Raw genomic sequence first — 13,511 nt, 5'->3', positions numbered from 1 at the left:
GGCATTGGGGCAAGTTTGTGCTCACAGCTGTGATGGCCGAGTGGTTAAGGTGTTGGAGTTGAAATCCAATAGGGTTCCCCTGCGCAGGTTTAAATCCTGCTCACAGTGAGGCCTGTGTTTTAGCCAGTCTCTCACCCGGGTAATACCTCTGTACAACCCCCTGAGACACACTCAATTCTCTCCCCACCCCAAGTAAATCCTGTTCTGCTGCTTTCATAGAGATCCCTGGGACACCACCTCACACTGTGTCCCTGAGGGGTCAGGCAAATTCTCAGCACCTGAAGCCTCTGCCACTCACCTAGTGCCCAATAGATCAGCCATAGCCCTGGTTCTGCTCCTCTCTCTAGAGTGCGAAAGGAGCCGAGTCAGCGACTCCATGGTAGCTACGGCGCTGCAGAACCAACAGAGGAAAAATAGGTGCTCAGCACCCACTGGCAGCCAGCTCCCCTCCCCCCAATTACAGGCCTTGCTGACAAGCTCCTCCTCTTCCCCTTCAGCGCCTTCCACCTGCCAGTGATCAGCTGTTCAGTGGGGTGCAGGAGGTGCTGGCGGGGGAGGGGGAGGAGCAGGGAGAGGATGAGGTGGGGGAGGGAGAGGAATGGGGCAGGAAGGTGCAGGGCGGGAAGAGATGGGACAGAGGTTGGGGCTTGGGGGAAGGGGTGGAGTGGGGGCAGGGCCTGTGGAGGAAAGGGGGGATTTGTCCCGGACCCCTCTAGGGCCGGCCCTGAAGGGAAGCACCGACTATCACAGTGACAATACAACTGACCAGCATTGCTGGGGAGGCGGAGGGAGATCCGCACTCACCAGGTCTCTTCTCTCCCCCACGGTGAGCCAGACACTGCTCTCTCCTGGCTCTCACTCTAGCAGCTGGACGCCAAGGAGCCATTTCCCCACAGGAAGTGCATTGAGCTCCCCTGTGGTGCTGGGGGGCTGGCGCTGCTGCTTCCTGTGGGGCTGGCAGGGGGGGCTGATGTCTGCACAGACTCTCAGCTGCCAGGCCGGAGGGGGCACTTGGGACCTTACCAGACTGGCTCAGTGAAGACGGGGGGGCTGACAGAGCAATACAGACGCTCTCCAGAGCAGGGAGCAGCAGCCGCCCATGCAGCCAGGCAATGAGCATTTCCCACAGCCTGGAGCCGAGGGGGAGGCGGCAGCTGCTGTTCCAGCTGCTCGGGGACAGGCCCTGTCAGCCAACAGCCACTTCTTACTCCCCACAGCTAAGGGCGTCGGGTTCCTCTAGTGGGGGTGTGGAGCAGCCGTTCGTTTTCCTGTTCGCACTCCTCTGCTGTGTGAAAATCGGGGAGGGGAGGCAGAAGCCCCACTTCCCTCCCGAAATGACGCCCAGTGGGGGAAGCCAGGACAACAGGGCGGGGCGGCAAGTGGTGGCCAGACTCTCACTGCCAGGGTCTAGCCTAGCTCAGGGTCCAGCTCAACCTCCTCCCCGCGCCACTGGCCCCCAGTCCCCTTCCGCCACCAGGTGAACCTGGGCACTAGGGCAGGAACGGGGTGAGGCAGCAAGTCAAGCTGAGCAAGGCAGGCAAAAGCGAGTCTTGTCTTCATGGGCCGCTCACAATGACGTCCTTTTAGTGTGCAACTGCTGCAAAAACCTCCTGGGCGGAGATGCAACAGGTCAAAATGCTTCTATATAGCTGCCAAAGTAGCTCAGTTGGGAGAGCGTTAGACTGAAGATCTAAAGGTCCTTGGTTCAATCCCAGGCTTTGGCAGGCACTTTCATCTATCTTTGTGCAGGGGCAGCTTGTTCTCTGGGAGCACAGTGGTCTCTGCACCCAAGATGAGCAGGGCTGCCCTAGAGGATCCAGGGGGTCTGGAACAAAGCAATTTTGGGGGCCTCTTCCATTAAAAAAAAGTTGCAATACTGTATTCTCATGGGGCCTGGGGCAAATTACCCCACTTGCCTCCCCTGTGGGTGGCACTGACGGTGAGTCTCTGATCTTGGGCTCTGCAGTAGGAAAACATAGAATGGGCTTCTGCCCCTAGTTGGCCCACCTGACCTTTACCAAGGAGAGATGGGAGCTGTCTTTTCCAACACGGCAGGGAGAGAGCAAAGCAGGGTGACCCTCACAAATGGTGCCAGAGGGCTGCTGGGCAGTGACAGGCAGGGATTGGGGATGAAAACTCCTCTGTGCGGCTGAGCGAGGGCAGTACCAGGGAAGGGGCGTCTGTGAAAGTGGCCCTGTGGAAGGTAGCAGGGATTTGGGGGCCCAGGAGGAGGGGCTTGATGTTCAGTGCCTTGGAGCAGCTGGACTTGGACATGGTGAGTGTTCAGGAAATGCACATTCATGACTCTAGGGTAGCTTGATGGGCAGAGGGTGATTGGTGGAAGGGCCTCCTGGCCAGGGAAGAATGATGGGGTTGGAGTCTTTTTCTTCACATTCGCGGTGCGAGTACAGAAGGTGGTGGAGCTCCGACCAGGGAGGGCATTACTGGTGGGCTTTGTGCTCTGTGGCACTGGTTACTGCTCTATTAGTGTGTATGGTCCCCAGTTAAGGCATGAGAAGGGAGATCAAAGGCTCCCTTCCTCTGGACTGCGTGATGTTTGTTGTTGGGGGGGATTTTAATTGTGTCAGCCGGCCTGAGCACCGCTGGTCCCATTTTCCCAACTGTCAGAGGAAACATTTTTACAATGAGCACTACCTGGCACAGGTCTGTAGTGAGGTCAGCTTAGAGGAGTTCACTCCAGCCACAGAGGGGGGTTCACCTTTCTGCGAGGACAGACCAGGACTCGCACTGACCGGATTTATGCTTAGCTTTTGTGTCTTTAGCATGTTGCTTCTCACATTCTTTCTTGGCCCGACTTGTTACACTTTGACACTGAACAGGCCAGAGTTTGTGCACCTTCCTATTATCCTCACTAGGATCTGATTTCCAAATTTTGAGGAATGACTTTTTGCCTCTAACAGCCTCCATTGCTCTGCCATTTACCTAGAGTGGTGTTCTGCTGGTCCTCCTATTGTCGTTTCTGATTTAGGGCAAACGTTTCATCTGAGCCTCTAATTGCAGTGTTTTTAAACAGTCTGCATGCTGCTTGCAGGCAACTAACACTTGTGACAGCAGCTCCTTTTAATTCCCACCTAACCATCTGTACTTATAGGTCGACTTTAGGTCTTTAACTTTGAGCAGTAGCTGAGAAGATGGTAAATCGGGCAGAAACCCGTTCGACAAACTTCTTCATTTCCTTGTTATTTCCTGACTTCTTCATTCATCGCCTTTTCCTTATTTCCTGGGTGAGGCGGCGGCCTGCCAGGGAGCTCCCCGGCACCTCTGGCTGCCTGGGCTGAAGGCAAGAGGCAGGCCTGGGCGTGGTGACGGCCTCCTGTCCCAGAATGAGGCTGCAGTGCTTCCTGGTCCCCTTTTCCCACCCACACCGGCAGGCGGCTGCTGCGGGAGAACACGAGGGAGGCTCTGGGGGCGCTAGGCAGTGCTGTGTGTGTGTGGCTGTCAGGGGAAAGATCCTTCTTCTCTAAAGATGGCCGGCAGAAAGGTGGTGCTCAGCTCTGTAAGCGACCTGCCCAGTAGCCTCGCTGCCAGGGGATGCAGACATTTCTGTAAGGTGCAGAAAGAGGGTATTTGGCTTCCAAGTTAATATGAGAAATATGCATTTAGGAGATGGAATTTCCATTCTTTTACAGGGCCCCAGTGGCCTAATGGAAAAGGCAATGGCTTTCTAAGTCAGAGATTGTGGGTTTGAATCCCATCTGGGGTGAAAAACTATGTTCTTCCTGTATATTGCAAGGAAACTTTGGTCTTATTTTCACCAAGGAAGCTGGGAGATGTTTGAACACAAAATACTGGATCTTGGGAACAATCCCCCAGAAATGGCACCTTGACAAATGCTTTCTAAACCCATCAGTAGCAAACAGTTAATACTAGTGTTTGTCTGAGACAAGAGGGAAGGGGAGTGTTTACTCTGACACCTCAGTGAGTGAAACAGATGGAAAGAGCAAGGCTGTTCTGAAAGAGAATATCAGAGGGGTAGCCGTGTTAGTCTGGTTCTGTAGAAGCAGCAAAGAATCCTGTGGCACCTTATAGACTAACAGATGTTTTGCAGCATGAGCTTTCGTGGGTGCATCCGAAGAAGTGGGTATTTACCCACGAAAGCTCAGGCTGCAAAACGTCTGTTAGTCTATAAGGTGCCACAGGATTCTTTGCTGCTTCTACTGAAAGAGAATGGATCTGTCTGGAGACAAAGCAGCCCCTGAGAATGAGCAACAGTGTGAAAAGAAGAGGTTCAAATGTGTGTTAGATGTTAGTGTTAGAGGGTTTATCCCATTACTGGGTTCTTCTTGCGTACACACAGAGCAGCAATACCCAAAGTCCCAAGGTACAAACAATGAGATGTTTATTGGGTTGAACTTCCAGCAAGCAACGATTCCAGTTTCCTTCCTCGGTGTCCCCATCCCAGCCCTGATGCCACAGAGCCTTGCCTGTGTCCCTGTTCCCATTCTCCCCCTTAGCAAAACATAGGACATATGGTGACACATTTCCTGATAGGGCCAGGCATCAAGGTGGAAGGTATTGATATTCCATTTGTCCCACTGCCCCGTGTGTAGTACAGTGCCCTGCACCTTCTCTCGTACGGGCCTGCCACACCTGTTCCAATTAGTGTTCCAGACTTCCCACTATAGTGGGCCCGGGAAGGTTGGGTCCAGGTTGTCTAGTACAGGGGGGAGGGGCTTACTCCATTACTTCTAGGTTATTTCCACAGGCAACGTAACACAAGTATACTTAGCAATACACCAACCGCTGTAATAATCCACAACAACACCGAGAGACCTGAGCACTCCAGCATGGTCCAACATCCTGGCCACCCCCGAAACACCTCCTCTCCTCCTTTGATGGGGTCAAGCTCTTAACATGTGCAGTTGCTGTCAGTTGCAATATGCTGCCGCTGCAGGTTTTCGTGCTTTTGTCCATATCATAAGTCCATTGAATGTCCACAGAGAAATGGGTTATTGTCCAAACCAACTTAACCACATGGTGTGGAATCAGGTTGTATGCGCTGGTTCGATTATTCACAGCAGTAAGATTCACAGATCTATCTGTGCGCCAAAGCCCAGAGAGCAGTGTGTAGTGTGGAATTTGGTTAGGGGCTTGTGTAATTGTGCCCCCAGTAATATGTACATTTCCAGCAAAACACCTCATACACAGTACACCCAATTGTCCATCCCTTGCCACGGGCCATTGGGTGTGCTCCTCCACGGCCATCAGGGAGGGGCACATTCAAACATCTTCTCTGGATTTACACCATTTTACACACCCCTCCATTGATTCCCAGCGAGCAAATCCCCTTCTCATTATTCCCATAGGGCTTGTGGGGCCCACCTTAGCTGCCGATTCACTTCCAGATACCACGGTAGCTATTACACAGGTGCTGGCTTCCTAGTCGAGCATTTTGAATTTCCATACACATCTTCCCCCAGGTCAGCCTTTTGAAGCCATCCCCACCCACGTCATGAGGTTTTCTGTTCATTGAAACACAACAATGCTAACAAGAAGACAAACACCACAGACAAACAGCGCAAAACATAGATTCATGGTATTATGGGTTAGTCTTGTGCTGGCACCAGCTTCCTTGTAGAGTGTCTGAAAAACAAAAGAAACAATTTCCACACACACCCCCGGTGGGGACAGATTAGTGCTTAATAATAATAATACCACTTCCTTTTACAAATTTCCTTGCTAATTGCAGGAAAAACAGAAGAATTCCCTCCAGGCTGTCCTTATTTAGTTCTATCGTCAGATAGTGAATTACCCCACTCGTGGCTCATTTATGAAATTCATGAGGTGGTGTGCCTCAGTTTCCCCTCTTGTACAACAGACCCAGTTTGCAATAGTTTCTCTGCTGTACCAAGCTTTAAGTTTATCCTCAGGTAATAGCTGAGAGACAGCTTTAGATTTAGCTTTAGCCTGTACATACACACACACACTCCTTAGGGTTAACCTGTCCCCCTTATTTTCAGGCTTGACTTGTTTTTTTCACCTCCCTTTCCTGGAGGGCCACAATCTGAGTCTTCCAGTAGCTTGTTTGCTGACCAGATGTATTTATTATTTGCAGCTCCTTTGTGCAGCCACTGATGGGCAGTTCTCTCCTTCCCCCATCAGCTAGGTCATTTGCATTCACACCGGCTTTCAGGCTTGGCTTTTGGATCCAAAGCCATCAGCAGCTCAGAGACTGTCTTAAAAGGGACACAATCAACTTTCCACTTTCATCTTCTGCTTCAAAACACACAGACCTGAAAAAGAAACCACAGCCTATTGTGGCTCCCTTTGGAGCCCTAATGGGGTTTGAATTAAGTACCATGTTTTGTTTGCATTTCCTTTACTCATCCTCTAATATACACTGCACACGTCCTGGGAAAATGCACATTCCTTCCATAGTTTAACCTTCATGACATTATATTACAAACCATAAGTCTCAGTGTAGGTTTTTAAAACCTTACCCAATTACACACACCATTTTGTTTTGTCTAACATCCCTTGCACTGCAATAATTTTTTTTTACACAACTGTACCCTGATTGCACGTCCATCTTGTACAACCAGAGCCAGCCAGGGGCAGGCAAGTTAAGTTCCAATAGAAACCCCGGACATTCCTTTAGTGATTTTGCTTACATTACCCAGGAGTCAAATAATTTTGATGAGATTATCTCTCCGCCTGCTGCCTGCAGCCATCCCCTATAGACCATTTCTGTGGGCAAAGGGCCCATTTCCCCTCAGAATGTCTGTAAAGGCTTCTCGGGACAAAACACAGTGGTGGTAGTAGCCACTTTACCTGACCCTCTTGTATAATTTAATTACTAAGCTTCCATCCAACGTGAGTGCACAGAGCTGCACATACAGTTACATTTATATAACTGGGTTTTATTATTAAACCAAAAACTGCCCTTCTTGTTACACCACAACTGTTGCCTTTTGCTATTTCCACAACTCCCAAATGTTTACTTTCCTCCAAACTCTGTATTATTATTTTTTGCAAAACCCTGGGCAGCTGCACTGCAGTGCGGGGGTGACTCTGCAGGGGGAGAAGCTGCTGTGGAGCAATGTTGAGCAGGTGCAGGAAGGAGCCGGGGTCACTATTCACATTCTGAACTGTACAATTTTCCAAATTTGGGAATGTCCGAGAACAATTCTAAGGGGAAGGTGAATGCAGAGCAGTGACACTGGAGGTGCCCAGACCTCCAACGGGGGCGGCATGGAAATTAATAATGGGAAGATCATTTGCGAAATTAGTCGTCACTGACAAGGTTTGTCTCTTCTTATTTCACGTTGTGGTGTTATTTAGCAGAATCAGGACATAGTTTTACTGTATTAATTAAACACTTAATTTTATTTAACTAAGCCAAAAACTTAGTGTCACTTATTTTTTTCTCTGTCCTACCAAGAATTAAATGAATTTTGTGACTTTCTGGAAAGTGCAGCGAGATTAAATGTGGGGAATTCAGTCTCTGTGTTTGCGAGCTGATGTTTTCCTCTCACAGGTCAGTGCCTGCATTGAAATACCAAGAGGGATCTAGGGGCTGGTGTATGCTGGGCACAGGGGTGTTAGCAGAAGGGGCGGGGCCTCAGGTGGAAGGGGCGGGGCAGGGTGTTAGTCTCCCCCAGCTGGCGGTTCACGCCCTGCCCATGGTGTTGCAATGACAGAGGCTGCCCAGGCTGCACTTGTAGCGAGGTTCCCCCACTAGGTGGCCACACAGAGGCTGCAGGAGACAGGCAGGGGGCAGCAGGGGAAGTGGCGACACAGGAGCTCTCAGCAGCAGGGTGAAGGACAATGCCGCGGAGCGGAAGTGACGCAGAGAGACCAGGGCAAACCGAGAGCCAGTTGAAGGAGTGTCGGCAGCAGAAGCTGAGGTTTCGCTTGATGCCTTCCCTTCCCTCCCCCACCCCTGGGGCTTTGCTGCCCAAGGGGGTTGGGGGGAGGAGAGCGGAGGGGTCTGTTAAAGGAACATTGGATTGGCCTGTCACACTGCAAGGTGAGAAACTGAGGCACAGCACTGCCCAGCGTACTCTGGGGTGAGGAGGTTGCTGATGAGTGTAGATTTGAATGTGGTTGTGGGGTTTTCCCAAACTCAGGCTTGATTCTCTTTCCCTTTTAATAGAAGTTCTCATTGGCTCTCTGCCCATGCAGAGCTGGGGAGTGGGGGGCGTGTTGCCTTTTCCCTGGACGGAAGGGTGACACCTGCCTGGCGAGTGAGGGTCGGTTTGGGTGACCCCCACTCAGGGCAGGCTAAGGGCAGGTCTCTGCCCTTTACTCAGCCCAGGAGGAGTTTTTTGCACTAACATCCCAAGTGTGCAAGTCCGTCCCCGCAGAGCTGCCCCATAGGGTGACCTTGAAGCAACTGTGGAAAACGGGACGGGGGTGGGGGGGTAATAGGCTCCTATATAAGAAAAAGTCCAGCCAGACCGGCCTGTCCCTTTAAACATGGGACATCTGGTCACCCTGGAGCAGCCCCGCACTCCTGCTCCCCGGTTGGTGCGTTTGTAACCCGGGGGCTGAAGCCGACGCGAGAAAGGGAAGTGAGCGAGCTCGGAGCTCTCCGGCGCCACCTGCTGGGAGCAGAGGGCAATGACTGAGCGACGTCCTGGCTAATTTAAATATCAGCTGGTTCTCTGCCGGGTGGCTCCACTGGAGAGCTGGGGCGTGGCCTGAGTGTGGCAGCACCTTATTTGCATATATTAAAAGCGGCAGTTTGGGGCCATTGGGGTAAAATATGAGTAAGTTTTGGGGTTGGGCCCCACATGTTTAGTGCAGGCTGTGGGGAGCCGGGCTGAGCAGAGCCTGCCCCGACGGGGTGTGTGGTCACCCTGAGCGTGTGGCCAGACATGGGGAAGGGGCTGCGGGGGGGGGGGGGTGGCTGTGGAAAGCAGAAAGTGTGTTCCCCCGTTTTCGGTGTGTGGGTGAATTTCTCATTACCCAATGGAGGGCAGCGCTGGGGGAGGGGAATTGAGACTCTGCTTTGGGGGTTGCTGGGGGGCGTGACTCGAGCCACCCGGTGCTGGCTGCTGCTCTGAGGCATAGGACAGGTGGGGGAGGGGCTGTCTGGGTGTTTGAGATGAGGGGCGGTTCCTGGTTGGCTGGTGCCGGCCTGCCTAGTGTTTTCTGACAGCTGGTCTCCCATTGGTCCTCGTGCGGGGCGGGTCTCTGAAAGCTGGTCTCCCATTGGCCCTCGTGCGGGGCGGGTCTCTGAAAGCTGGTCTCCCATTGGGCCCTCCCCAACCGACGGTTCTGACAGGCTCGTCTCCCATTGGTGACGTTGTCTGACAGCGATGCGGGGCGGAGCCGCCAGGGCCTTGTGCGCTCAGAGCTCAGCGCCGCCTGGCGAGAAGCCGCAGCACCGGGGGGGTCACAGGGCGCGAGGCGCTTCCGCGCGCGGCTGTTTCCTGCCGGTCGCGGGGTGATGGGTCCTGCCCGGGGCGGCCGGGGGGTCCCGATGGCAGCTGGGGGCTCTGGCGTCCGCCCGCCCACAGCGGCTGGGAGCTGCGGGGCCACCTGCACTGGCCGGGGGCTGCGGCTTCTCCTCACCCCCCCCCAGCCCAGCCCGCCGCTGCATGCCATCGAAAATCAGCTTGCGTGCCAACTTTGGCATGTGTGCCGTAGGTTGCCGACCCCTGTTCTATACATTATTAAGGAGATGAGCGTATTACAGTTGTTGGAGGGCTCTATTTAGCAGTAACAGAGCTATAGGAAAGTCAGTCAACATTTTTTGTTTCTCTGATGAAAACTGGCCCACTCCCTTCCCCATACCAAACTTGTCACAAATAATTGTCAACAACTTAATTTTCTGTTTTTGGCTAAGAGATTGATTTTAAAAAAAAATATATTGAAATTGAATTCAGGATTGTTAGCAAGCTCTTTTGGCAAACAAATTTGATAAATGACAATCTAAATGGCAACACAGCACTGCTCCCATGCTTGGCTCACCCCCCAGCCTGCTGGTCCAACAGCTGCAGTAGAGGAGGAGATAGGTGGAAAACTGCAGGACCCCAAAATCCACCTCTTGGGGTGCAGAGTGGCAACAGCAGCAGCAAACCCTCATCTCCGATCACACGCCAATGGGCACCACCGCCAGCCCAACGACCATGGTGAAGTTAACACAGCATCTGATCTCAGGGACGGGACACCCATGGAGCCACATCAGCTCATCCTGCCCTGTGCAGCTCCCCCCGGATGAGCTGGATCGCTGTCAGCCCGGGGGAGAGACATGCTCCCCACCTAGGGTGACCAGATCCAGACGTCCTAATTTTTTAGGGCCAGTCCCAATATTTGGGGCTGTTTCTTATATAGGTACCAATTACCCCCACCTAGGGTGACCAGACAGCAAATGTGAAAAATCGGGACGGGGTGGGGGGGGGGAATAGGAGCCTATATAAGAAAAAGACCCCAAAATCGGGACTGTCCCTATAAAATCGGGACATCTGGTCACCCTACAGGCGAGTTCCTTCCCCCACCCCTTCCCAGAGACCCCAGCAGCCAATCCCCTCCCTCAGACTGTGCTGCATTCGGCTCTCTCTAGGACCCAGCAGCCTGATCTTACATGCTCCACTGCTTCCCATCTGTCTGGGCTCACAGCAGAGTGGTGCCCCCAGACCTAGCGGTGCCCTAGGCAGCTGCCTGTTCTGCCTATGGCTAAGGACGGCCCTGAGTACAGCCTACTGATAGTAGATAGAGAGAGAGTGGAGGAAGTAAGTCAGAATGATAGAGCGAAGTGCTCCAGTGAGGTGGGTTACCCCTTTTATAGAGCACAAGCACTGGAAATCCTTTCTCCTATGCCCAAATTTCATTCCTCACCCACAAAACATTAGGGTACTCTTACTTCATAGGCTAGGATGTTTGTGCGTGTTGATGACATGTACATATGCTCATAAGTTCCCCTGTGGTGTACCTGTTAAGTCTGTGGGTACAACACTGAAACCCCCCCCCCATGCCATTCTCCATTGTCGATTGGTCTAGGTAAAGACCTTAGACAGGCGTGGGTACTTATCTATTTAAGTAACAAGATAAAGGTCAATTTTCCTTTCTGAGTAAAAGGTCACAATACAGATATGCTCACTTTGCCTTAGCTTAACATACAGGATATGGCCTGTAGGTCCTCGTAAGCCATGTGCCCCAGCCCCCTAATCATTTTTATTGTCCTCTGCTGGACTCTCTCCAGTTTGTCCACATCCCTTCTCATGTGGGTCCCAACCCCAAAAGTACTCACATTTCACCCCAATGGCCCCCAAATGCCGGCTTTTAATATGTAAATAGGGTGCTGCCATGGTCAAGTCACTCTTGAGCTCTCCAGTGGAACCTGCTGGCAGAGAACAAGGTGAAAATTAGCCAGGACGTCACTCAGCCAATTCCCTCTGCTCCCAGCAGGTGGTATCAGAAAGCTCCAAGATCACACACTTCCCTTTCTCTCATCAGCTTCAGGCCCCAGGGTTATAAATGCACAAACCAGTTGGGAGTCTCCCCTGGGCTCAGAGTGTGGGGCTGTTCTGAGGGGATGGACTTGCACACTTGGGATATTAGTGCAAAGATACAATTTCAATTTCTCTTAGACAAATCTGAGGGCAATTTACATTTGGTAAAAATCTTATTTAGTGAAAGGAAAGCTGCAGTGACAGCCTGGTTACTGGGGTGCAAAACACTTTCCTCCTGGGAGAAAGAAGAAGTTAGAATTAGAAATTTACATCGTTTGTTCCAATGTTGGCACAGGTTTAATTTTGCTTCTGTGTAGGTTTGTTTCAGGCTGTGACCATTTTGGTTTATTGGGTTGTTGTTTTTTTTTAGTTGGACTGGAGCTTTAATTGACATTTGCTGGATTCGAATGGCTGACCTGCAACACCAGTTTTGACATAGTTCTGCATATTTTATACAGATTTGGCCAGTATTCAAGGATTTGATTCCTTTATAGGAGGTTTTAGTGGTCAGGCTTGTTTATTTTATGTTATTTTATCATCCTGCTGTAGCACACCTTTTTGATAAAATGTTGAAATTATTAATTTATGGCATTTGTTAGTTTTTATTTTTAAAAACAAAGTTTTTCTTAATGTTTGGGTTTTAAATTAAGCATCGTTTTTGGTTTCAATTTTTCATGTTGGTTTTGGTTATTGATGGGATCTTTAAGAACTTTGAATTTAATACTAAAATTTGGACAGATTTAGATTATTTAAAGTAAACCCTGTTTACTACTTTATTTTAATAAAGGTTTTATTGCTCTAACCCCTGGCCGGGGGGAGAGGTGATGAGCTTGGCCTTTAACTGGGAAGGAGCAGAGGCATGGGAGGCATGGCCCCCGTGAAGGGTGGGGCAGGTGGTGGGGGGGCACAGCCCCCCCAATTTTTTTCTCTAGCCCCCCTCAGTCCCCCACCCAACCGAGAAGAGTCTGATGCCACCTGCTGGTCACTGGGTGTCACTGCTGCTCCATGGGAAACATGCTCTGTGCATTACCCAGATTGGTGGGAAACACACTCTGTGCATTACCGTGACTGGTCTGTGGGAGTCTCTGCTCCTAGAAGGCAGACACACGCTGTGCATTACGCCACCTGGCCACTGGGTGTCACTGCTGTATCAAGGGAAACACCTTCTGTGCATTACCCTGAATGCCCACGAGGTGTCACTGCTGCTCCAAGGGAAACATGCTCTGTGTGTTACCCTGATTGGCCACTGGGTGTCACTGCTGCGCCAAGGGAAACACCTTCTGTGCATTACTCTGACTGCCCACTGGGTGTCACTGCTGCTCCAAGGGAGACGTAAGAACGGCCAGACTGGTTCAGACGCAAAGTCCATCTAGACCAGTATCCTCCTGTCTTCTGCCAGCGGCCAGTGCCAGGTGCCCCAGGGGAATGACCAGACCCGGGAATCAGCAAGTGATCCATCCCCTGTCGCCCATTCCCAGCTTTTGGCAAACAGAGGCTACAGGCACCATCCCTGCCCACCCTGGCTAATAGCCCTTGATGGACCTGTCCTCTATTAATTTAGCCAGTTCTTTTTTTTTGAACCCTGTTATAGTCTTGGCCTTCACAGCATCCTGTGGCAAGGAGTTCCACAGGTTAACTATGCAACTGCCCTGAGTTTACCCTCCTCACATACCCCGGGTTGTATATGGAAAAGAGGATGAGGCTGAGGAGAGCCATGATGTGTCTGTCACTGGCTGGTGCCTCAGTTTCCTCTAGGCAGCAGTGCTGAAGGCTCCTTTGGTCAATGCCCATGCAGCTGTGTCGGGGGAAGGGGGAGTAGAGGCTCATGCTCCCCAGCCCCATGCCCCTCCCCCAGCAGCTGGGGAATCCAGGCCAAATTTAACCCTGGTAGCTGGGCCGGGATTAGCCTGGGCCAGGGTAGGGCTGGGGAGGAATTGTGGGGGAGACAGATGCACCCGCTGTGAGGGGAGATCCTCCCATTCCCTGCCAACCCCCCTCACTCCTTGCAGCACGGCACCCCCTAGCACTTCTTTCTCTGTTGTGGGGGTGTCTGCTGCCTGCTTCTCCCTTAGCATCATCTTTCCCCTGAGG

The 13,511-nt window shown here is 51.7% G+C and overlaps 1 protein-coding gene and 2 non-coding genes across 3 annotated transcripts in view; 2 read left to right on the top strand and 1 right to left on the bottom strand.

The window, feature by feature from the left end:
• Window positions 1–13,511, bottom strand: part of LOC123359833 (zinc finger protein 154-like) — a gene marked incomplete at its 3' end in the record, with an annotated part of 252,228 nt that overhangs the window by 192,227 nt on the left and 46,490 nt on the right. The window lies entirely within an intron of this gene.
• TRNAS-UGA lies at window positions 27–108 on the top strand. The gene has a single exon. It is a non-coding gene; the product is annotated as a tRNA-Ser (tRNA).
• Window positions 1,652–1,724, top strand: TRNAF-GAA. The gene has a single exon. It is a non-coding gene; the product is annotated as a tRNA-Phe (tRNA).

The sequence above is a fragment of the Mauremys mutica genome, unplaced genomic scaffold (genome assembly GCF_020497125.1).
Source record: "Mauremys mutica isolate MM-2020 ecotype Southern unplaced genomic scaffold, ASM2049712v1 Super-Scaffold_100198, whole genome shotgun sequence".
NCBI classification, from domain to species: domain Eukaryota; kingdom Metazoa; phylum Chordata; order Testudines; family Geoemydidae; genus Mauremys; species Mauremys mutica.
This window is presented reverse-complemented; position numbering and strand designations above follow the sequence as displayed.